The following is a 10,000-nucleotide window of genomic DNA, read 5'->3' as shown; positions in this document are numbered from 1 at the left end:
GTATTTATTTAATTTATTATTTTGCCGTCGGCTTTTTTCCCGTCGGCATTTTAGCATCACCTTCTGTGTATTTTATTTATTTCTTTTTGCCGTCGGCTTTTTCCCGTCGGCATTTTAGCATCACCTTCTGTGTATTAAAAATAAAATTTTTATTTTTTGCCATCGGCTTTTTTCCGTCGGCATATTTGCAATTTAAAATTTTAAAATAATTAAGCTTTGGAATTGTTAACCGGTACTGTAAGTGCCACGTGTGAGTGAAGTGAAGTGATTCCGTGTCTTGATAACTCCGATTGCCATTTTTGTTAAGCCTTCTGCAAAAAATAATAATTCAAAAAAAACCCACATTTGCCGTCGGGAAATTAGCATCGCCTTCAGCGTTTGAATTAACTGCATTTTGCGATTTTTATTATTTTTTTTAATATCTATTTCTTTAACTTTCCATTAATTACAATTAGCATCACCTTCAGTGCCAATTATTATACATTTATTTTTAAAAGCCTTCTGCAATAAACAAAGATTTAAATTGCCCTTGTTTAATATATTAGAATCACCTTCAGTGTATTACAAAAGAGAAAGCCTTCTGCATATTTATATATAAATTAATAATTTTCTTTCGATTATTTTATTTAAAAGTGCCTTAAGCAATTAAATAAATTTTAGCATCGCCTTCTGCGCATCTTTTTAAATAAGCTCTCGTTGACGACTTCGGCCGGAATCACTAGTGTTGTGTGTGTGTGTGTGTGTGTGTGAAAAAGTGAAGTGAAGTGATTCCGTGTCTTGATAACTCCGATCGCCCTTTGCATTAAGCCTTCTGCAATTAATAATTTATTCAATAAACCCACATTTTTCGTGCGGAAATTAGCATCGCCTTCAGCGTTTTCCATTTAACTGCCTTTTGTGGATTTTTTTAAATATAATTAACTTACTCCCAATTTAAATTAGCATCACCTTCAGTGTCCCATTAATAAACCATTTGTTTTAAATAAGCCTTCAGCATTTAAAATTGATTTAATTTTACTTAATTAAATTTATTTAGAATCACCTTCAGTGAAGAAAATAAATTGAAGCCTTCTGCAAATCAATTGATTAATAAATTTTATTTAAAAAAAAAAAGTGCCTTAAGCAATATCATTTTGTAACGCCTTCAGCGCTTTCATTTAAAAAAACAGCTTTCGTCGACGACTTCGGCCGGAATCACTAGTGTGTGTGTGTGTGTGTGTGTGAAAGTGAAGTGATTCCGTGTTTTGATAACTCCGATTGCTTTTTGTTCTAAGCCTTCTGCAATTTTAATTTAATTCTACAAACCCACATTTGCCGTCGGGAATTTAGCATCGCCTTCAGCGTCTTTACCAAGTGCCTTCTGCAAACAAATTAAATAAATAATCAAGTTATATTAAATTAAATAAATAGAATTGCCTTCTGCAACTAAAACAAATATATTTTATTAATTATTTAGCCTTTTGCACTAATAATTTATTCACAAAGAAATTCATTTGATTGCTTATTAGAATCGCCCTCAGCGCTTAAATACCTTTTCAAACCATTTAATTAACCTAGTTTAAATTTTATAATTAAAATTCACTTGCCAATTAAAATAAATTAAAAGTAAAAGCATCGCCTTCAGCGTCTTATTTTAAATTAAACCTTCTGCATCAAGCATTCGTTGAGACTTCGGCCGGAATCACTAGTGTGTGTGTGTGTGAAAAGTGAAGTGCAGTGTTCTCGTGTTGACTGCTCCGATTGCCATAAGCCTTCTGCATTTGATTTAATTAAAATCAATTAATTTAATTTGCCTTTTTTTAAATCCTTTTTTTCCATTGGGAAATTAGCATCGCCTTCAGCGTTGGAACAAAATTATTTTCAATAGTTGCCTTCTGCAAAATACTTCACAATTTATTATAAATTTAATAACAATTATAAATAAACTGTTTGCCTTAAATAAACCAAATCAATTACATAAGCCTTCAGCAAATATATTTATTGAATTAAATTGCCCTCTGCAAAAAAAACCAATTATTCAAAATCCTATAAGACAATTATTATTAGCATCGCCTTCTGCGTTCAATTAATAAATTAATTAATTAAGCCTTCTGCAAATAAGCTTTCGTTGAGCGGTCCACGAGAATACTTGTGCTAAGTGTGTGTTGTGTTCGAGACTCCCGGTTCCATCTGTTCCAGCGACGAGAAACATCGAGAGTTTTCAAACCGGCAAATAGTTTTAATTTTTATAGTGTAGAATTTGAAATCCCATTCACAACCTAACCAAATCTCAATTAGTTCCCCAACTAAACCATTATTATATAAAACTGCATTTATTTTCTTATTTCGATTCTTTCTCCCCCTCAGCATTAAATTTCATATTAAATATAAAACTAACAGTAGAAATAGGCAAAAAATATATTACATAAATAATTCAAACCACCATTCGTAAAGTAGAATAATTCCAAACCCAGTAGAGCTAACATTTAAATTTCAAAATCCATCCTAACAAAATTTCAAAACTCTCGTAAAGCTAACAAAATAATCTCCAATAACGGAGCATAGAGCAAGGTGACCGGAAACCCATTTTACCTGTAACCCGTAGCATAGCCAAAATAGAACGGGGGAAAATTCCCATTTTACCTGTAACGTTGAAGCACACACGTCTCCTCACGTAGTTTGTCACTTTTAAGCATTCCTAAATTTCATTCATTTCATTCATTTCATTCAAATCTCAAAATTTTGAAATAACTTTAACTCTGAAGAATTAAATTAACACATACAAAGCCTTCCGCGATAATAATAATTAAACCAGTCCAGTTACTTTCCGTTGGAAATTTTATCTTAACTTAAAATATTTAAATATTATTTATTATATTCAAATATTAATACGAAAATATCTTCATTTAAACAAGTCTCTTTATTAAAATTAATTAAACCGCCTTAAACACAATACAGCAAAATTAAATAAATTCCTCTTTAATACATTGCCTCATTATTGCAATAGCATACTTCAATTTCAAACCATCAATTTAATTTCACTCTACAATCGATCTGAATTCTTATATACATCTTAAAACTTAATATAAATTACGTCAAAATTCAATTTAACAAACTCAGTTGCTAAATTACAATTCTTCACTTTTTAAATTAATGGCAATACGTTCTCCCAATCCATAACCCTTTACAAGTAGAAATTTATTAAATCACGTATTTACTCCTTTTCTCCCGGTTTAAGCATTCCTAAACTTCATTCATTTCATTCATTTAATTCAAATCACAAATATTTAAATAAGTTAAACTCCAAAGAATTAAATCAACACATACGAAGCCTTCCGCTATAATAATTTTATTTACACTAGTTCAATTCCTTTCCGTCGGCAAGTTATTTCAATTAAAATTCTTTTAATATTAATTCATTCTTTTCAAATTATTATTGATTTAAACAAGTTTTTCAAATAAACAAAAAATATTAAAAACGCCTTAAGCGAAATACATCAAATAAAAAAAAAATCTCAATTTTAATTCATTGCTTCATTATTGCCATAGCAAACTTTCATTTAAACCATCAATTTAATTTCTTAATACATCTTCCTACTTAATATAAATTAATTTATAATTCAATTTTAATAACTCGTTTGCTTAAATTACAATTCTCCACCTTTTAATTATTGACAATACGTTCTCTCCATCCAAAACCCCTTAACAAGTAGAAGTTCATTAAATCACGTAGCTTTTTTTCCCCGGTTGTTTGCATGTCTTATAATAATTAATATTTCTTATTTGGAAAGTTGAGCAATAATTTAAAAAGATTTATATTAAAGCCCCATACCATTTTGACATTAAATTAAATAATTTGACACTTGCAATTGATTAATTAATTATACTCAACATTTAAATTAAATAAACTCACTTTTACTCAAGGGTTCTTAAATACTTTCATTAAATACTTTACTACTTTTATCTGCCGGCCCGATCCCACAAGAACGATTTAATAAACAATAACAAAAGATTAAAAAATCAATTAATACTTTTAAAGCCATACTCCATAAATAATTCTTATATTAGTTGACTCAATATTTTAATTATCCATGCAGACCTCATATTCAATTTAAACTAAATCCTATTTTATTATTGCTTTGCTTATCATTATATTCATTCAAAGTAGAACTGAATATTTAAATTTAAAGTATCCATCCTAACAAAATTTCAAAACTCTCGTAAAGCTAACAAAATAATCTCCAATAACGGAGCATAGAGCAAGGTGACCGGAAACCCATTTTACCTGTAACCCGTAGCATAGCCAAAATAGAACGGGGGAAAATTCCCATTTTACCTGTAACGTTGAAGCACACACGTCTCCTCACGTAGTTTGTCACTTTTAAGCATTCCTAAATTTCATTCATTTCATTCATTTCATTCAAATCTCAAAATTTTGAAATAACTAAAATTCTGAAGAATTATATTTAATACACCAAGCCTTCCGCGATAATAATAATATTTACACTAGTTCAGTTACTTTCCGTTGGCAATTTTATTTCAATTAAATCATTTAAATATTATTTTATTCTTTATAAATATATAAACAAATATATATTATTTAAACAAGTCATTCAATTAATAATATATTGACATCGCCTTCAGCGCAATAATACACAAATATATATTCTTGCTTTTAATTTCATTGCTTCATCATTTTTAAGCATAATTTCCATTACAAGCCATTTAAATCATTTCCCTTCACACCCAATATTAATTCCACTTGACATTAGTTTCAATCTAAATTCATTTCCAAATAGAAATTTATTTAATCACGTAGTTATTATTTTCATCCCGGTCCTCTGCATGTTTATTAAAAAATAAATTAGTTTTTCGATTTGAATAGTTTTTAAATTAATTAAATAGATTTATTTACATTATCAAATTAACAGCTGACCACTTGACATCAAACGTTGACACATTATCAAATTGACAGCTCAATATTTCTGACAATTGACGTCGCTTCGACATTTAAATTGGTTGACAGTTATTACTTAAATTAATTAACAGTCGTAACGGAAAAATTTAATAATATTCAAACATTTAATTTAAATTTAACTCACTTTTGCTTAAAAATTCTAAATTATTAAATTAAAATAATTCATATAAATAAATTTTTTGCTGGCATCCTTAATAATTAACATATTTACATTATTAATATCCAAAATCACTTGATTGACAAAAGAAATTTTTAAATTAAACTCCTAATTTTTTTGAATAATCATCATAACAGTTGAAATATTTCTTTTAAATATCCACATAGAAATTATATTCGATTTAAATTAATTATTATTAATTCCTTGCCGATTTCTAACATCTTCATATTTAATTAAACCGTTTGGTTAGATTTATATCAGCACTCTTGACATAAAACGTCATTTTCATTTGACAATAAACAATTCTGACATCTTTTTTACACCTGACATTGACATTAAATAGACTGACAGCTTTTTAAATAAAACAATCTTAATTTTCAATTTATTAAGCTTGATACCTTATAAAATAATTATCGGAATTCCTTCCCCCCTTCTTACCACTCAAAAAAAAAAAGAGCCCCCTTCACTTTTATTTAACTTAAATCCAATCGAAATTACCTTATACACTCTCTCAATGTATTCTTTGACATTTAAATAATTGATGCTATTCATTTATGACTAATCTTGCTAAATTAAACTAACTCAATTTAAATTTCCTTGTTTGTTACAATATTATAATTTTTAAAATAGCTTCTGTTTAATTTAATAACAAACGTGACATTAAATTTTCGACCTTTGACAATTGACCCTAGACAATTGACAACCAATAATAATTTGTTCAATTGACACTTAATCAGGCCTGACAAATTAATTAATTACGTGACTGACATTTACATTAAACGTTCAATAACACCGACAAAAAAAAAACTATTGACAGTTTATATACAGCGCGAAATCTATTGACATCTCGCGTCAAAACACGACAATTATTTTAATTTTCCTTCTTAATTATCATAAATTAACATTAAAATCCCTCCTGAATCGACACTCCGTAGTTACATCATCCCAAAGTATCCTAAATTATTCAATCAATTAATTAAAATTTTGCCAGTCCCTTTAGAAAATCAGTAGACAGTCATAAATAACTCCATAGAAATTAACCATAGAAATTAACGGTAGAAAAATGGTGATGAATACACGCTCCACTTTACTTCGTAGAAATAGTCCCTCAAAGGCAGGAACCAGTAGATATTCCACCCGCCGTAGCTCACTGGGAACGATGTCCCCGTCTAAGGCTTCGGCCACCAGCTTTGGTAGACGGGCATCAACAAACCAGCTGATAGCCCCCAAGGCGATGGCACCTGCCCTACGAAGAGCTTCTTCGGTAGAGGTGGAGGGGAAAGCAAAAAGGGTATCTGTTCTCCCGCAGATCGCGGAAGACAGCCAAGGGGAGGGTTCCAAGGCAGGGCAAACATATGACAGGAAATTTTTCGCAACTGCATATCCAGCAGATTCCAATCCCATGGGCCCATTGCAGAAAGCAAAACATGAGCTCATGCTGTTTATCAGGGACACCGTGAAGCACAGGGCTATTTTAGCAAAAACGCCTCAATTCTCCGATTGGGAACAGCGTATAGGCTCAGTATTGGCCCTGTTGCACAACCTTCCAGCATTTTGGCTAGGGGAGGCCGGGTCAGGAATTGATGTGGGAACGGGAACAGAGGATCTTGTGGTGGAGGATCCGGTTGTGGAGCAAGACTTAGGGCCTTTGGCAGGCCCTAATCAGGATCAGCAACCGGGTTCCATTCCCTTGAATGAGTCGGACGTCACCAAATTCTTCACTGTTTTTGGGGGAATCATGCGGGAGATGTATGACATAATAGTTAGGGAAAACGAGGCCAAGACAGCAGGAAATAAGGAACAGGGACAACAGTTGGCGGGTCAAGGAGGAAAAATAGCAAGAAAAAGGGAAAGGGTGGGAAGGGGGAAAATAGTAAGGTTGTTGCGGCAGAGGAACCGTTGGCAGGGGAAATTTTTTCAAGTGACCAGGGATCTGGACCACAAGGGGGGCAAGAGGGGGCGCAAGAATGGCGGACGGTAAAGGGAAAGACTGCCGTGCGCCGGGAGAGGAGGAAGAGGAAGAAGCAGCGTGAAGCTGAGCAAGCAGCCAGCCTCGCCGCAAATACCCAACCTTCTGCTTCCCAACCCAAGCAAAAGCCGGCACCTGCCTTTAATCCCAGGGCTGGCAGAATGCCAAATGCCATTGAACTTGAATCAATTGGGGGATTCAAGTACGCGGACATGATGCCAATCCTTAGGGAAACGGTGAAAAAGGAGGATGTGCAGAGAATCCGCACAAACTTCAAGGGTCATCTACTCCTGGAATTAGCACCATTGTCGCACCAGGAAACGATGACCCTTTGGAGAGAGGTGTCCAAAGCTCTTGACGGCAAAGCCAAATGCCGACCGCGGACACCCTCAGTGCGGGTGAACTGCACCAACATTCCGCCTGGCACTTCATCCGAAGAAATTTCTTCGGAAATGAGTGCCGCGTTGGGCGTTGAAATTTTCAGCGACCAAATCACGACCGTAAAAACGCATTACGGTACGTTGGTCGCATTTTTCGATTGCCCAGCAATAGCGGTCACCGACCAGGCCCTTGCGAGGCAGTACACGGTTGGTTTCAGCAAATGCTGCAGGCTTCGGCTATTGGAACGCCGGCGGCAATGCTACCGGTGCTACGAATACGGGCATACTGCTGCCCGCTGCCGTGGCAAGGACCGTAGTAGCAAATGCCACCGTTGCGCAGAAGATAAGCACGAGGGACCGTGCACTAGGGAGCGGAAGTGCTTGGGATGCCAGGGCCCGGATGCAATCGGGCACTCGCTGGGCCAGCGCAGTTGCCGCTACTTTGGAAAGGTAACCCCACAGCCCAGTCATGATTAGAGTGTTCCAACAGAACCTCAATCATGACCAAATGGCACAAGACTTGCTTTTGCAAAGTGCTCGTGCCGAGGGTTGTGATATTTTGATTCTCTCGGACCCCTATTGGGTGCCGAGTAATAACAGCAATTGGGTTACCGATACCACTGGCCGGGTTGCAGTGGTATCAGTTGGGGATTATCCTTTTCAGCGCATCATTGACAACCAACGCGAGGACTTCGTTGTGGTCGAGATGCGGGGAATTGTTTTCTGCTCCGTTTACCTACCACCCGTGGGTTCCGATTTGACTGTCGAGGAGTACAAACGCAAATGGACCGAAATTGTGTCTGTACTCCCACGGAATCGGGACACCGTGATCGGGGGTGACGTAAACGCCTGGTCAGGTGCATGGGGGATGGAGCGGAGGCCAAACGATGGGGAAAGGGTATCTAGGGGGGGAGTTGTGATGGACGCGGCGGCCGCCTTGGGATTGGTTCTCCTAAACCAGGGCAACCAGAGCACTTGGATGGGGGGAAATGGCCGCAACTCCATAGTGGACGTGTCGTTTTGCAGCCCTTCTTTGGTAGGGGAAAATAATTGGCGCGTTTGTGACGAAACCCCAAGTGACCACAATACTATTAAGTTTGTGGTCGGCAGGGTTCCGAGACAGCGTGCCAATAACGTGGGACACTCAGCAGTGAATGGGGGAAGGTGGTCCACAAGATTCTTCGACAAGGATTTGTTCGTTGAAATCTTGAGGGACCAGGACATTTTTGGGCATGTTGCTACGGCAGAGGAGCTGACCCAGGCCATTACGGTGGCTTGTGACGGCACCATGCCTAGACAACCCCCAAGGCGACAGGGCCGGCGTCCAGTTTATTGGTGGACGTCCGAGATTGATCGGTTGCGCAGCCATTTTCATGGAATGAAACGGCGGTTCAACCGGGCCCGGACCGAGGAGCAGCGCGAGGAAAGGCGTCAAATGAAGTCGGACGCACGCGCTGCCCTGGAACGGGCCGTCAAGCTCAGCAAGGACCAACACAAGCAGGATCTGCCGGAACAATTGGAACCGCACGGCTTTGGCCCTGCGTACCAAATCCGCAAGCAGCAGTGGGAAGGAGCTCGGGTTCCGATGGAACGGGATGCTAATAAGCTCCAGTTCATCGTGAATGAGCTCTTTCCCGAGCGTCCCCCGATGGAGTGGCCCGAGACGGAAGTAGGTGGGGATCCGATGGATCCGGTCTCGGAGGAGGAGTTGGCGGAAGAGTTGAAGGAGATTGCCCGCTCACTCAACCCCAAGAAAGCTCCAGGGGACGACAATATTCCGAACATGGCTGCAGCTGCGGCAATTATGGCTTTTCCTGCCGTTTTTGCCAAAAGCTATAAGCAGCTACTGGAGGCAGGCACTTTCCCCGACGCATGGAAGCGGCAGCAACTGGTGCTGCTTACCAAGTCGGGGAAACCACCTGGGGAGCCCTCGTCATACCGGCCCATTTGCTTGCTGAGTGTGTTGGGGAAAATTTTGGAGCGGTTGATTCAGCGGAGGCTGACAACCCACCTGGAGTCCACTGGGGGACTTTCGGATGCCCAATACGGTTTCCGTAAAGGGCGTTCGACCGTGGATGCCATCACTCGGGTGATGGATAACGGGAAAGTCGCTCTTGATAAAAAGCGAAAGGGGGATCGCCTCTGTGCGGTGGTAACGGTGGACGTCCGGAATGCCTTCAACTCGGCAAACTGGACAGCGATCGGCCAAGCTCTGCAGCGTAAAAACACTCCGCCTTATTTGCAGGCGTTGCTGCGGAACTATTTTATTGGCCGAACGCTCCACTACGATACGGATGAAGGAGTAGTGTCGAGGACTGTATCTGCTGGCGTTCCTCAGGGTTCGGTTCTAGGACCAACACTGTGGAACGTCATGTATGACGACCTACTCCGCTTGCCGCTCGAAGGACTACGAGCGGACATCATCGGGTTTGCTGACGACGTGGCCTTCACATTTTTGGGAAGGACCACGGAACAGGTCAGCGCGTTAGCAACGGCTAACCTGGAGAGGATCGAGCGGTGGTTGCAAGGAGTCGGTT

This window comes from Anopheles merus, unplaced genomic scaffold (assembly GCF_017562075.2).
Source record: "Anopheles merus strain MAF unplaced genomic scaffold, AmerM5.1 LNR4000055, whole genome shotgun sequence".
NCBI lineage: Eukaryota > Metazoa > Arthropoda > Insecta > Diptera > Culicidae > Anopheles > Anopheles merus.
Note: the sequence above shows the minus strand (reverse complement) of the source record.